Here is a 14,593-nt window from a genome sequence, read left to right on the forward strand (position 1 = left end):
TTATCCTTCCAAGCAACTTTGAGCCATTATTGTCATACATATTGCCTGTATATGGATTATAGTCCCAACTATAGAGCATTAAATTAATGTTTCATATAATTTTATGATTCTTACATAAACTAAAAGAAAAAAAGAGACATTTTAACTGCCTTTATATTTATCTACATTTCTAGCATATTTGGTCTCTTCATCTTTTCCTTTGTATTTAAATTACTATCAGGTGTCATTTCTTTTCAGATGAGAAAAATTTGTTTTTAGTATTTCTTATAAATGGATGTCTGTGAGCAACACATTTTTTAACTTTGATCATCTGATAATGTCTTTATTTTCCCAACATTTTGAAGGATAATTTTGCTGCATTTAGAATTCTTGCCTAATAATTTTTTTCTTTCAACACTTTGAAAGTCATTCCACTATTTTCTGGTCTCAATTGTTTCCGGTGAGATGTCCTATGTCAATCATTTTGTCAGTCCTACTGCATGCGATAAGTTATTTTTCTTTTGCTGCTTATAAAATTTTCTCTTCAACTTTGGCTTTTTCAGCAGTGTGACTATAACAGGTCAAGTGTGGACTGATCTCTCTCTCTCTCTCTCTCTCTCTCTCTCATCCACCTGGAGTTCATTTAACTTCTTAGATCTATACGTGAATAGTTTTCATCAAATTTGGGAAACATTGTCCTTTAATTTTCTACCTTTTTCATTCTCTTGCCTCCCCCTGGGATTTGCATTACATGTATGACAGTATAATAGGTCACTCAGGTTTTGTTTGTTTTTCTTAAATATTTTCTTCTATCTGCTATTTAGAGTGAATTATTTCTGTTGCTCTATTTTCAAATTCACTGATTCTTTTCTCTCCCACCTCAAAACTGCTGTTGAAACCACTCAGAATATTTTTCATTTTGATTACTTTTCAAATCTAGAATTCTCATTTGAGTATTTAAAAAACATTTTAGAGGACTTTATTTTTAGATCATTTTTAAGTTTACAGAAAAATTAGAAACTGCAGAGACTCCCTATATACCCTTTGTCTCTTGAACACAATTTTCTCTATCATTTTTCTAAATTTTTCTCTATTTTTAATATCTTGCATTAGTGTGGTATATTTGTTGATGAACCAGTATTTTTTTTAAAGATTTTATTTATTTATTTGACAGAGACAGAGATCACAAGTAGGCAGAGAGGCAGACAGAGAGAGAAGGGGAAGCAGGTTCCCTGCTGAGCAGAGAGCCCAATGCGGGGCTCTATCGCAGGACCCTGAGATCATGACCTGAGCCAAAGGCAGAGGCTTTAACCCACCGAGCCACTCAGGTGCCCGATGAACCAGTATTGATACATTATTATTAACTGAAGCCCACAATATACATTAGGATTCACTCTTTATGTTGTGTAGTTCTACAGGTTTTGTCAAATGAATGTCATATATGATATCACAGTGTCATACAGAATAACTTCACGGCCCTAAAAATCCCCTGTACTTCACCTATTCATCCTGAGTCTCCTCTTCTTTCCCTCCTGAACCTGGCAATTACTGATCTTTTTAATGTTTTTGCAGTTTTGCCTTTTATAAAATGTCATACAACTGGAATCATACAGTCTTTTTTTTTTTCTTTCTTTCTTTTTTTTTTTTGAATCATACAGTCTTTTCAAACAGTCTTATTTCACTTACTAATATATGTCCTCCATGTTTTTAGAGTTGATTTCTTCTTCTTCTTTTTTTTAAAGATTTTATTTATTTATTCGACAGCGATAGACAATGAGAGGAGGAACACAAGCAGGGGGAATGGGAGAGGGAGAAGCAGGCTTCCTGCTGAGCAGGGAGCCTGATGTGGGGCTCGATCCCAGGACCCTGAGATCATGACCTGAGCTGAAGGCAGACACTTAACGACTGAGCCACCCAGGCACCCTATAGTTGATTTCTTCTTATTGCTGAATAATATGCCATTGTATAGATATACCACAATCTGTGGATCCATTCACCTGTTGAAGAACATCATGGTTCCCTGCAATTTTTGATATTTATGAGAAATAAAGGAAATTAAAAATTTATGTGTGGACATAAATCTACAACTCATTAGGGAAAATACTTATAAGTGTGACTACTAGATTAAATCATAAGACTATATTTAATTTTCTAAAGAATTGCAAAACTGTCTTCAAAAGTGGATGTACCATTCATGTGCAATTCATGTCAATTCCATAATTTGACATATTCATTCATGCTGTCATCAACAGATAAGAGCTCCTGTTTCTCCCCATCCTTGCCATCATTCAGTATTGTCAGTATTTTTAATTTTAGCCATTCTAATAGGCATGAGCTAGTATCTTATTATTGTTCTAATCTGCAATTCCCTAATGACAAATGATGTTGAGAATCACTTAATGTGCTTATTTGCCATCTAGATATCTTCTTTCATGAGGTGTATGTTCAGATCTTTCGCTCATTTCTTTTTTTTTTTTTTCTTTTGCTCATTTCTTAACTGGGTTGTTTGTCTTCTTCTTAAGTTTTAAGTGTTCTCTGTATATTTTAGAGGCAAGTTTTTTGAATTACATATATGTTGTGCAAATACGTTCTCCCAGTGTGTGGATTGTCTTCTCATTATCTTGACAGTGTCTTTCACTGAGCAGAAGTTTTTAATTTTAATGAAGTACAAATTGTGATTTTTTTTCTTCACGGACCATGCTTTTAGTGCTATATCTTAAATGACTTAATTAAGATAAAATCTTTTTTTTTAAGAGATGTATGCAAAGCCAAGCTTTATTTAAAAAATAATAGAAGGTATACCAGTGAATCAAAATGTTTCACTACCCTCCCCAATAAAACCAAGTATAATTACAAAGAGATGAGAATTAGGATAGTATCCTAGAATGCCTTAATATGAATTTCTTATTAGAAAAGAAATTTTGTTTGAGATATTTTTCTTCAACTGGATTGAAAATTACTTGTTGAAAGCTTACATTTTTTTTTATTTTTAAAAATATTTGTTTATTTATTTATCTTCCAAGATTTTACATAAATTCAAGTTAGTTAACATATGGTGTAGTATTAGTTTCAGGAGTAGAATTTAGTGATTCATCACGTACACGTAACACCCAGTGCTCATGACAACACGTGCCTTCCTTAATGTCCATCAAACATTTAGCCCATCCTCTACCTACCTCCCCTCCAGCAACCCTCAGTTGGTTCTCTATAGTTAAGAGTCTCTTATGGTTCGCCTCCTTCTGTTTTTTTCTTTTTTTTTTGTTATCTTATTTTATTTTTCTTCCCCTTCCCCTAGGTTCTTCTTTTTTGTTTCTTAAGTTCCACATATGAGTGAAATGATATGGTATTTGTCTTTGTCTGACTGACTTATATCACTTAGCATAATATACTCTAGATCAAGCCATGTTGTTGCAAATGGTGAGATTTCATTCTTTTTGATGGCTAAGTAATATTATATATGTGTGTGTGTATATATATATATATATATTAAAAAAGATGTGAGATATATATATATATATATATATATATATATATAATCTTTTTTTTACCACCACCCCCACCTATACCACATCTTCTTTAACCATTCAGCAGTCAATGGACATATGGGCTCCTTCCATAATTTGACTACTGTTGATAGTGCTGCTACTAATTTTAAAATAATGAAAAGATTTTCTCCTGTGCTATCTCCCAGAAGTTTTAAAGTTTGGGGTTTTTAAGTTAGGGATTATGACCCAATTTGAGTCAATATTTGTGAAAGGTGTGAGGTTAGGGTCTAGATTCTTTTTTTTGTTATACGGATGCCCAGAGTTGAAAAGAGTATTCTTTCTCCACTGAACTGCCTTTGTCAATGATGAGTCAACTATTCATGTGGGTCTAATTCTGGGCTATTCATTCTGTTTCATTGACTTATTTTTCTGTTCTTTCACTAATACCACACTCTCTTGATTACTGAAGTTTTATAGTAAATCATAAAGATGGGTAGTGTCAGTCCTCCAATTTTGTTCTTCTCCTTCTGTATTGTGTTGACTCTTCTTGGTATTCTGCCTTTTCATGTAGACATTAGAATTGGTTTGTTGATATCTACAAGACAAGTTACGGGGATTTTGAGTGGGATCACACTGAATCTATGTATCAATCTGAAAAGAACTGACATCTTAACAATTTTGAATCTTCCCATCCATGAATATAGAACTTCTCTTCCTTTATTTGGATCTTCTTTGATTTCTTTCATCAGAACTTAAAGTTTTTCCTTGTATAGATCCTGCACATATTTTGTTAGATTTATACCAAGTATTTCAGTTTTTCAATGCTAATGTAAATGGTTTGTGTTCTTAATTACAAATCCCATTTTTTCATTGCTGGTATATAGGAAAGCAGCTAACTTTTTTATATTAATCTTGTACCCTGTGACCTTGCCGTAATTGCTTATGAGTTCTAACATTTTTTTTTGTTCCTTCTTTGGGATTTGCTACATAAATAATTGTTTCTTCCAAAAATAATTTATACTTCTGTATTGAGATTATATCTTTTTTTTTTTTTTTTCCTAAAGTAGGCTCCACATGCAACACAGGGCTTAAAATCACAATCCTGAGATCAAGAGTTGGAAGCTCTACTGACTGAGCCACTCAAGTGCCCCTTGAGAATATATCTTTTTTAAAAAGATTTATTTATTTATTTGAGAAAGAGAAAGAGCATGGGAGGGGGAGGGGCAGAGGGAGAGAGAGTTTTAAGCAGACTCTACATTGAGTCCCGATATGGGACTCGATCCCACTACCCAAGTTCATAACCTGAGAGGAAACCAAGAGTTGGATGCTTAACTGACTGTGTCAGTCAGGTGCTCCAAGATTATTATCTTAATAAATGTTGCTCTCTGTGTGGAACTGGAGGAAATATATTGGGAAAGATTTTTACATTGTAGTAGAAGACTCCCTACTTAATTAATCAAAAATATTCATCACTTCTTTTAGTAAACATTTGTAGTGACCTACTGTGGGTAAGCCTATATACTAGCTGCAGTAGAGAATTCAAGAAAACAAAGTCACAGTTCTTAGTTGTATTAGTAATTTTTTTTTAAAGATTTTATTTATTTATTTGAGAGAGAGACAGTGAGAGAGAGCATGAGCTAGGAGAAGGTCAGAGGGAGAAGCAGACTCCCCATGGAGCTGGGAGCCTGATGTGGGACTCAATCCCGGGATTCCGGGATCATGACCTGAGCCGAAGGCAGTCGTCCAACCAACTGAGCCACCCAGGCGTCCCTGTATTAGTAATTATATTAAACATCTCCCAAGGACTCATTACATGTGTCTTAAATGCTTACTGTTCTCAGTGCTTTATATATTTTAGCATGTTAATCCTCATAACCAATATATGAGATACGTACTTTAGTTACTATGTTTATTTTTAAATGACAAAACTGGGTACAAAAGGTTAATTAGATAACGTAAATACTAGTAATGAAAACAAGATTTGAATCCATGCAATCCAACTGCAGAACCCATGTCCATACTATGTGATATGATACTATGCAGTGTTGCACTACACTACAGTATCCTAGCTATCATAGGCAGAAAGCTTAGAGTTTAATAAGAAGATAACAGATGCAATACATAAAAAATGAAGTATAAAGAATATGAAAAAATATTTGCTAAATCTCACTATAACAGGGTGTGGTGAGATGGTCAGGAAAGCTTCTGGAAGACTTGGAACTCAAGCTGTCCTTAAGACCAACCTCAACTGTGTGTGCTGAGATACATAAATTATGATGTCCAGTTATGCCTTTTTTCTCTTTTAATAAATTGGCAACCCCATTTCATGGCATGCTAGGAAATAAACTGAGCATACCGGAAGGTTTAAACCTTTCTATCTCTGAAGAGTCAAGAAGCATATCCTGTTTCTTTTCCCCATGTAAACAGGAAGACAACACCTCCCAGAACACCTTGAGGTTACACTGTGACCTTGGGACTACATTCTGGTCTAAAGAACGTGAGTGGGAAGTTATGTTGCAATTTCTACACCTGGCCATAAACCTCCCAAATACACAAATTCTTTCCCTTCCATTGAAACTGGAGAGAATATAAGATGAAAGAAACTCTTTAAAAGAGAACCCTAGAATAGCTACCTGAGTGTTATGTAACTATGACATGAGAAAGAAATAGATCTTTATTGTTTTAAGTTACCTAGATTTGGAGGTTGCTCATTATAGCAGTTAGTTTTAATTACCCCGACTAATGACACATATGAATGGTGATCCCCCAAATCATCACACAGTCCCTTATAGGAAATGTCTTGGATGATTCAGGAAAGCCTGTTTGTAGCCCTCAAAATTTCCTTTTGCCTCATTGCTTTCTATCTTTACCTTTGTTGGTTCCGGGCATTTTCAAGAGTGTCACTGAACATATGATAGTCAAAAGAAAGTACTTGGTTTAAGGCAACTTTGATAATTATACACTATTTCAGGATTAACACTTACTATACCAACAATATTATTATAACAGTGAATACTCACTGAACAATTTGTATTCATTGTTGTTCTATGTATTTTATGTGCCTTATATTGTTCAATTTTCAAAAAATATAAGATGGGCATAACTATTTGTCAGCAGCAGTTCACTGTGGTTTTAACACTGTTTAAAAAAACTCAGAACTCAAAAATGATTTTCAAACTTCTGGGGAAAAAATGTAGTACATTTTTCATGTGTGAAGATATAACTTGGCCATATTTCATCAGCACTGATTTTTGCTAAAGTTTTGAGAATCTTTCCTGAAATACTAAAAAAAAAAAAAAAATACTTTTCTATCAGACTTGAGATTTGTAACTGAAGCTCATGAGTTAGATGCTGTATTGATCTAATATACCATTAAGTGGCAAAATAGTACAATTTATCATGTTCACATGGGATTATGGGAAATTCTCTCTACTGCTTTGGGTCTCTGTATATATTTTCTCATTTCTTTACATAACAGACTGATGATAGAGGAGTTCTCATTTCAGTCTTTTGTTTCCGACAAGCAAATGCATGTCAACAAGCAATTATTTTTAAAGTAGTGTACTTTCTCCTACACTGTTTAAAGCAATGATTTGTTTCTTTCAAACTGTATACTCTATTTTCTGCCTATAAAACAAATTACCTTTTGCACGAATATGAGAACACATAGTTTCTCTAAGTTAGCTGGTGAAAATCTCTCTCTTGCCTTAGTGTATTAAATAGGTTATTAAATTCCATTAACTTAAGTGCATGCAAGTGCTTCTGGCTTAAGGAAAACATTTCCACAGATGCCATTTATCCAAGATCAAAATTGTCTTTTCTGGGTAGCCATGAAACAAAGAATCATGACCTCACATGAAGAAGGAAACACAAAGAAACAGAACTCAATTTACATAAAAATGATGTCATTAAGTTCTGCAGACTGTGGTGGTATCTCACCTACTCTTCTCCAATGTGTGTGTATATGTGTATGTAACAAATGACATTTTAGGCACATGAATTTGCCTGTTCAATACTTCAGTGGGAGATGTACGTTGAACACTCTCAGACTGGGACATATCCAACAATTAGCAGCATTATCTTGGGTGCCGACTCTCAGTTTCACCATGGGCACACTCACCTTCTCCTCTAGCTTCAGATGTCTCTCTTCTGCCTCCTCCTCGACCTCCAACCTTTCCTTTCCTTGCTATGCCTGTGACCAAATGTCCCTTCTCGCCCTGTGTTCCAGAATCAGCTTCCCTTTCTTTGTCCCCTGGGTAAAATTCACCAGATCCTCCCCCAGCCTACCTTAACTTCCTGAACTTCTCTGTAACTGCATCCTAAACACAGCAGGACATTTCTGAGTCACATTTCAGATGAGAAGAGGACACTCTCTACAAACCGCAAAGCAACTCAAGTCAGCCAATGGTACAGAGCTTTCAGTCAAATACAACCAATTTTCATTATTTATAACAGTTATAGTCTATACTACCCAGTCACATTTTCATCAACCGATCAGTATGTGACCTTGTTTTATGTGTGTTTCTGTTTAAAGACATCTTATTTAATATGTATTGTTGACTGATTAACGCGGAATGCACAGCCAACGGTGCCATAACTCATGCCTGAATGAAGGGTATCTGACACCCATATTTTCTCTGTTAAGGCACACCACAGCCTTCCTGTGCTTTGGAACATGACAGAGCATGTCTACCCTGTGCTGGGGTTATTTGAAACAGTGAAACCACCGACAAACAGCACAAAAATGAGAAAAACGTGGCCCTAAATAGACCGTGAAAAGGACACTTGTACACAGTATGAGCTGAAACAAGGAGGCAGAGTGTCATCTTGTTTGACCTCAGCGGGGACAATTCAAATCATTTGCCACTCTGTGCTTTCCGTGAATATCCACAAAAGCACTCTTTTAAGTACGGATGCCAAGGGTACAAATAAATGTTAGTGAGTTAGAGAATTTGCAAATGCAGAATCTGTGAAGATCGACTGTACTTAAATCAGACAGATGTTATGGGCTAGGTTGCTCTCAGTGACCCCAGAAAAAGTTCCATTTTTAAAAGGTACATTTTTTGGTTGACTGAGGCATTGGGACATCAGGGAGAGCTCAACCCAACCAAAATGGAAATTTTTGTTAAAACCGCATTTAAAAAGCCTTGAACTCTCTTGTCTCTACAGAGTGCTTCTAAGTTACAATTCATCATAATGGGCATTATATTCTGGCTTCCTCTGGGAGTCCTGACCTTTCTTTATAGCCCAGGCCAGCAGGGTTCCAGCAACTAAACACAGAGGTCAGTATTATCTTTAGGGAAATCTCCCGTTCAAAGGGACAAAGTAGAATTCTTTCCAGTAATCCTGAAGGAAGAGACAGCTACCTTACCATCAAACACCACAGTTTCCTGTGACGGAGGAACAGCTTTCTCCTGTGTGGCCTTCTCTTCATCCTAAGAGATTTATGGCAAATGGTATTTTTTGAGCTTTTGCTTCTTAGCTGAGTTTTAGTGGGGTCAAGGAAACCACAGGGTTGGTGTCTGTGGCAAGCATGTGCAGAGATGAGTCTCGCTTTGGAGAACTTCTGGAGTTTCAAATTGTGAGGTCTGATGTGGAACCAAAATCCTGGGTTTACCTGGATTGTTTTTTTTTTCTTTAGGATTTACATTGTGATCCATTTCAATGGGAGTTTAAAACCATGTTTCAAAGTCCATTGTGATGACAAATCCCGGGATATTCTCAGAAAGTCAACATGATCTTTCTCACAAGGATTCAGAAGAACTATAACCATCACCACCAGTCTGCAGAAACACCTGAGGTCTGCTTTAGATCGCAAAATGAAAATAAACTTTCAAAGTGTTTTTCAAGTTGCCTTTGGGTTTTGTTAAATGTAGAAATGTTTCTTTCCCTTTTCTTTGCTCTTTCTTGGTCAAATGAAATGTCACTGTCAATTCTCTCTGAACACAAAAGTCATGCCATCAGATACTTGGGAAAAGAAAACCCACATGAAACAAGTCCCCAGATGTTATGGGAGAAAGGCTGGTTTAGAAAAGTCTTTGTTCTGTGGCTGAGGCTGCCATGGTTCTTCCATCACACCAGTTTTTACTCACACAGTTTGAAGAATAAAAACACGCTGACCGACAATCCACAAGAAAAATGGAATCCCAATAACTACGAACAGAACTGCCTCAGTAAGAGGTGAAAAAGGGCAAAAACATCATGAAATGAGTTTAAAGTGTTTTAAGCAGGCACTACGTTGAGAGTTTCATTTTCCTTGTAATAGATTTCTTTTGCTCCAAGAGAAACCCACAACCTGTTTGAATCTGGTTTCTACCATGTTAGTATAGAGGTAGAGAACTTGCTAGCAAGTACTTCCCTTTCAGATGTTTGGTGACTCATGGACGTGCTTGTTGAAGACAACTGCCCAGAAGAAAATACCTTTCCAGGGTCTGGAGTTCCCATATGTAATGCTGCTAAGAGGCTTCATTATTCACCTCTGCCTGGCTCACTAGCTGTGTGACCTTGACCAAGTGACTTAGCCTTTTAAAGTCATCTCCTCAACTGCAGACTGTAATTTATTACCAATGTTTATTACCACATTTAATTGTTACTAGATCTTAATAAGAGAATGGATTTATAGCCTTTGAGTGCCTTGCATTCAAGAAGTATTCACTGTTGATATATTATTTCTGCATCATAATCCCCTCTTTCGGCCATTCTACACTTCCTGTGCCTTCCCCCATCAGCCATGGCCAGCTGGAGCCCACACCCCAGGGAGGGAGTGCTTGGGGTGACAGATGCCTCAGGAGCAAGAGGACTTGTCCAGGGCCAGAAAGGCAGCCAGGGACCAGAGGGGAAAAAGAAGTTAGGAAAACATGAAGTGTCTGTATTACGACTCAACTGGTTTTAAGGTTTCCATCTCTTTTCAGCAAATGTGTTTTCTTCCTCTCATGGAACTCAGAACATATGTGCTGCCTGGCAGCTGATTTCTGCAACTCTTAAAGTCAGGATTAGAGAAGGCTGACTCATAATTTCTTACACTGCACGTGCGAAAGCTTTCAAGAAAATGTGGAGGGGGGAAGAGCCACAGGATTTTGGATGATACTCTCGAATGCTTTTCAATTAAATCGGTAAAAAAGAATTCATTGATTATTTGCTTTTATTTCTGACTTATTTATATCCAGAGAGAGTGAGCCGGGGTGGGGAGGGCAGAGGGAGAGGGACAGAGAGAATTTTAAGCGGGCTCCACCCCAAGCATGGAGCCTGATGTGGGGCTTGATTCCTGGACCCTGAGATCATGACCTAAGCTCAAATCAAGAGCTGGATAGTCAACTACTAGCCACCCAGGCACCCGGCTTACCCTTTCGAACTACTATTACTGAAAGCAGCATGAAGAGATGGGTAGAACAAAAGGTAGTATCACTGAGAAGAACAGAAACAAGGTAGCATTTGGAGAGCATTGTGGTTTTCCATTCATCTTACTTATTTGATGTTATGGCCTCCTTGTGATGCAGGTTTTATCAGTGACAAGGACAAAGGCTCCCAGGGATTGCATAGCCACTGAGACTTTAGCCACTGGGATTTTACTGACTCTAGGCATCCAATTCTTTGCATTATATCCCACACTTTTTTTTTCTCTTTAAGACTCACACAACTCCGCTTTAATTAAAATTAAAGTAACATAAAGCAGAACATGGTATCTGTTAAAATAATACAGTTGAGGAAATGTTCTTCAGTTATCACTGTAACTGATCAGGCATGTGACAAATCTTTTACAAGACACACAGTCCCTAACTGGATCAAGCGTTCCTACCGATACAGTATGAGGGTTAAGGCATCAGCAAGCCTGACTACCTATGGACGACAACACAGTGACAGGGCCCTCACATGGACAAACTCATTCAGTGCCTTGAGTTTTCTTTCAAATAAAGTATTTTTCACCTTCTATACAAGTTAAACAAGAAGTCCAACAAGGGTCCTTTACTGCCCTTGACACGTGCAAAAGACCTGACAAAGTATTTCCTCTAAGCAATTTCTTCATCACATTTCTGGCAGAAGGCCTGTGTATGGTCAGTGGCAATTCTAGAAGCCAGAGTAGAAGGGTGTGGATAAGGGGAATAGAGACACAGGAAAGCAGGACTTAGAGGCAGACGATCTACCAGGGCCGGAAGAGCGGCCATCACGAATGGAGGCAATCTACCCAAGCTGGAAGAGCAGCCATCACATATTGAGATGGCTCTTTTGTGAACAAAAGTCCCAAGCCTGGACATCAGAAGAGCCCCAACAACTCCTGCAAAAGAGGCCAGAAGAGGGGTTAGGAGCCAGACACAACAACTAGAAACTAAGTTTCTGCTTCATTTCAGAGTTCAGTTCAAATCTTGGGCTCACCACTTAATGACTGCGTAACTTTGCGTAAAGCACTTAGACTTTGTGGGGTCCCACTTCCCTGTGTGTAAATGAGGATAACAACGCCTTTGTGTGCCTGGTTGGGAGCATGGAAGATTACAGCATACACTGCACAGCATGGGACACACAGTAGACACTGAATGCATACTAGTTATTACTTTGTATCATTGTGATTATCCATAGTCCCGAGATTGCTAACACCACTAATGCTATAATTTAAAACACATGTATTCTTCACATTCTACCAAACTAGTTCAAAGCCTGTTTTTCAAATACATTATCTAGTTTGGGCTTAAAAAAAAAAAAAAAACAAAACTGTGTATGTTCTGCTCTGCTTATCAAAGGCTCTCCCTAATGCTTACCCAAGGGTAAGTCAATTACACAGGATACTGTTCTGCCTTCTATTATTCTTCCTGAACCACATTCCATGTGGTATTATTGGGTCAATTTCTTTACTTCCTCTTTCCTCCTACCACATACCATACCCTAAACAAGATGCCAGTTTAGTTTTAATCCTCCTTTGAAAGAGAATTTTCATCTCTTGTCCTCTCTCTTCTCTCTCTCTCTCTTTTTAAATTATTTAAAGTTGTTGCAAGGTCTTTTTGTGCCCTCCAACCCCAATCCATGCAACAAAATAGTAACGGGAGAAAATTATTTGTGCTTCAGCCAGAGTCCTCCTGCTGAGTACGATGACTTTGTAATGAACTATGCATCCATAAACGGTTGACTCTTTGATCTCTGGCTGCTTGTACAACTCTAAAGAGAAAGGCATTCCATTCCAAACCACACAAAGAGAGGGGGACACAGGTTATTTATGGGAGCCCACTGACTCTAAGTTTAGCCTGGCTCTTTCAAGACTCAAATACACACATCATTTTGACGGCCAGATCTGCTCCCTCCCCTTACGGAGTCTAATGGGACTGTAGTATAGGAATGTCTGATCTCTGGCTTTTCTCTGGGGTGAGAAAGGTAGCCGCTTTGGCAGGGAGACAGACACAACAGTATTTATAGAGACAGTAGAAAATCGAATCCATATGCCTACAGCGGGAAATCGGAGTAAATCACCAGGCGCTAAGAGGACTTCTGAATCCCTTTCTGAAGCCAGTTCAGTTTCTGGCCAAGAATAAACTAGCTCTGTAGTTGCACAAAATCCAGCATCCACACGCCCTCTTTAATCTGACAGTGCTCCACTGACACTGTCACTTGACGGGAAGAAAAGAAATGCCAGCTCTGGCTCCTTGAATTCGGCGATTTTGCACGTCGGACTCCTGCATTACTCAGTGCACTTCCTGTGGCACAGCTGGTGCGAACACAGAAGCCGTGAATTCCCCACCCGGGCACTGCTGAAGCTAAGTTCAACGACTTCTTGTGAGTGATTCTCAGATAATGATGTTCTTAGGTGCTCTGCAATATGGCTGAGTATTGATTCACACTACTCAATAAAGCAAAAATCGAGTTGAACAAAGACTGTACTGGGATAGGATCTATTTATTTCCTTCCCTAACTCCCTCCGCATCAAATATCAAAATTTTACAGTGTGGTGTCAGAATGGGGAGGGCTGTATGAGGACCTCTGTAATGGGGGAAAACTCAAAATGGAAATTGCTTTTCTTAGGGCAGAATACGGAACTAATGGATTTATGATCAGAATGCGGACCAAAGCCGGGGCTAGATCTGGTCACTCCATTCTCTCATTCCACACACTCAAGTCCACCTACAGGAGGCTGTTCTGAGCAAAGCAAAAGGACCTCAAGGAAACTGGCAAATTAACTTTGCGACTTTTGCGGGAACCTGACTTTGATTAAAGTCATATTACAGGACAGGCCTAAAAGAGACTCTTACATTTGACTCATTCTATTCAGCCCATAGACAAAGTCATCAGATACCTACCCAGGACCACATATCATTTGCTAAAAGTTCATATTCTTGGAATATTCTCTTATTATTTAGTCATTAAGGTAGCTTCAAGCCAGAGTCTGAACACAGAGACAGGCATCTAAGGGAATACAGAACATGCCCGGAAAAGCAACACGTGTTATCAGGGGCACTGCCCGCAGCCCTAAGAAAGAATGGTTAAAAAAAATAAAACAGCTGCATATCAGAGCACACACACACTGGAGGGAGACCGCGAGGTTCAACACAGACCTTTTATCCCAGTGGGCTCAGGGAGGAACAAATCAAGAAGTCAAGTTTCACAGACAGGCCGTGAAGTTCATAATTCATTCCCGGTTAAGATGATGAATGTTTATTTTAGGATTCAATAAAAAGAAAGACCTTACCTAAAAAGAAAATGAAAAGGAGTCTTCCACAGATAAGTAGCGAGATCTTTTGGGGCAACACCCAGGGGCTCTGGATCTGGGTTCCAACTGTCTACAAGACACAGAATACACAGTGGGACCTCAGTCTCTCCACCTGAAAAATACAAATAATAATGTCACTCTTTCCATCAAGCAACTGCTCATAGCTAGAAACTCATGCTGATTAAAAAAATACAGGAAGAACAGAGTAAGACGTGTCTATAACGTGTTGCCCAGAATGCCTCGTAATCACACATACACCTTTGCAGTATATCCCAAATGAGAGGCTTTAACTTCCGGTTTTCCAGAAAACATGAGTCACATGCTACAAAGGAAGGTAAACATGTAAAGCTACATCAACTATGAAAATAAGAGCAAGTTTACGTAGTTGGGGGTAGGAGATAATTGGCGAAAGCCAACTGAGAATCAGAGTGGCTGCATCAAA

The 14,593-nt window shown here is 38.1% G+C and overlaps 1 protein-coding gene across 3 annotated transcripts in view; it reads right to left on the reverse strand.

The window, feature by feature from the left end:
• The window catches only part of KIAA1217 (KIAA1217 ortholog), a 750,245-nt gene that overhangs the window by 455,404 nt on the left and 280,248 nt on the right, over positions 1 to 14,593 (reverse strand). For all 3 annotated transcript variants that reach the window (XM_047742845.1, XM_047742844.1, XM_047742846.1), the window contains exon 3: positions 14,131 to 14,263. The gene's annotated coding sequence lies outside the window, so the exon portion shown is untranslated. The remainder of the gene's footprint in view (positions 1 to 14,130; positions 14,264 to 14,593) is intronic.

Source organism: Lutra lutra, chromosome 8 (assembly GCF_902655055.1).
Source record: "Lutra lutra chromosome 8, mLutLut1.2, whole genome shotgun sequence".
NCBI lineage: Eukaryota > Metazoa > Chordata > Mammalia > Carnivora > Mustelidae > Lutra > Lutra lutra.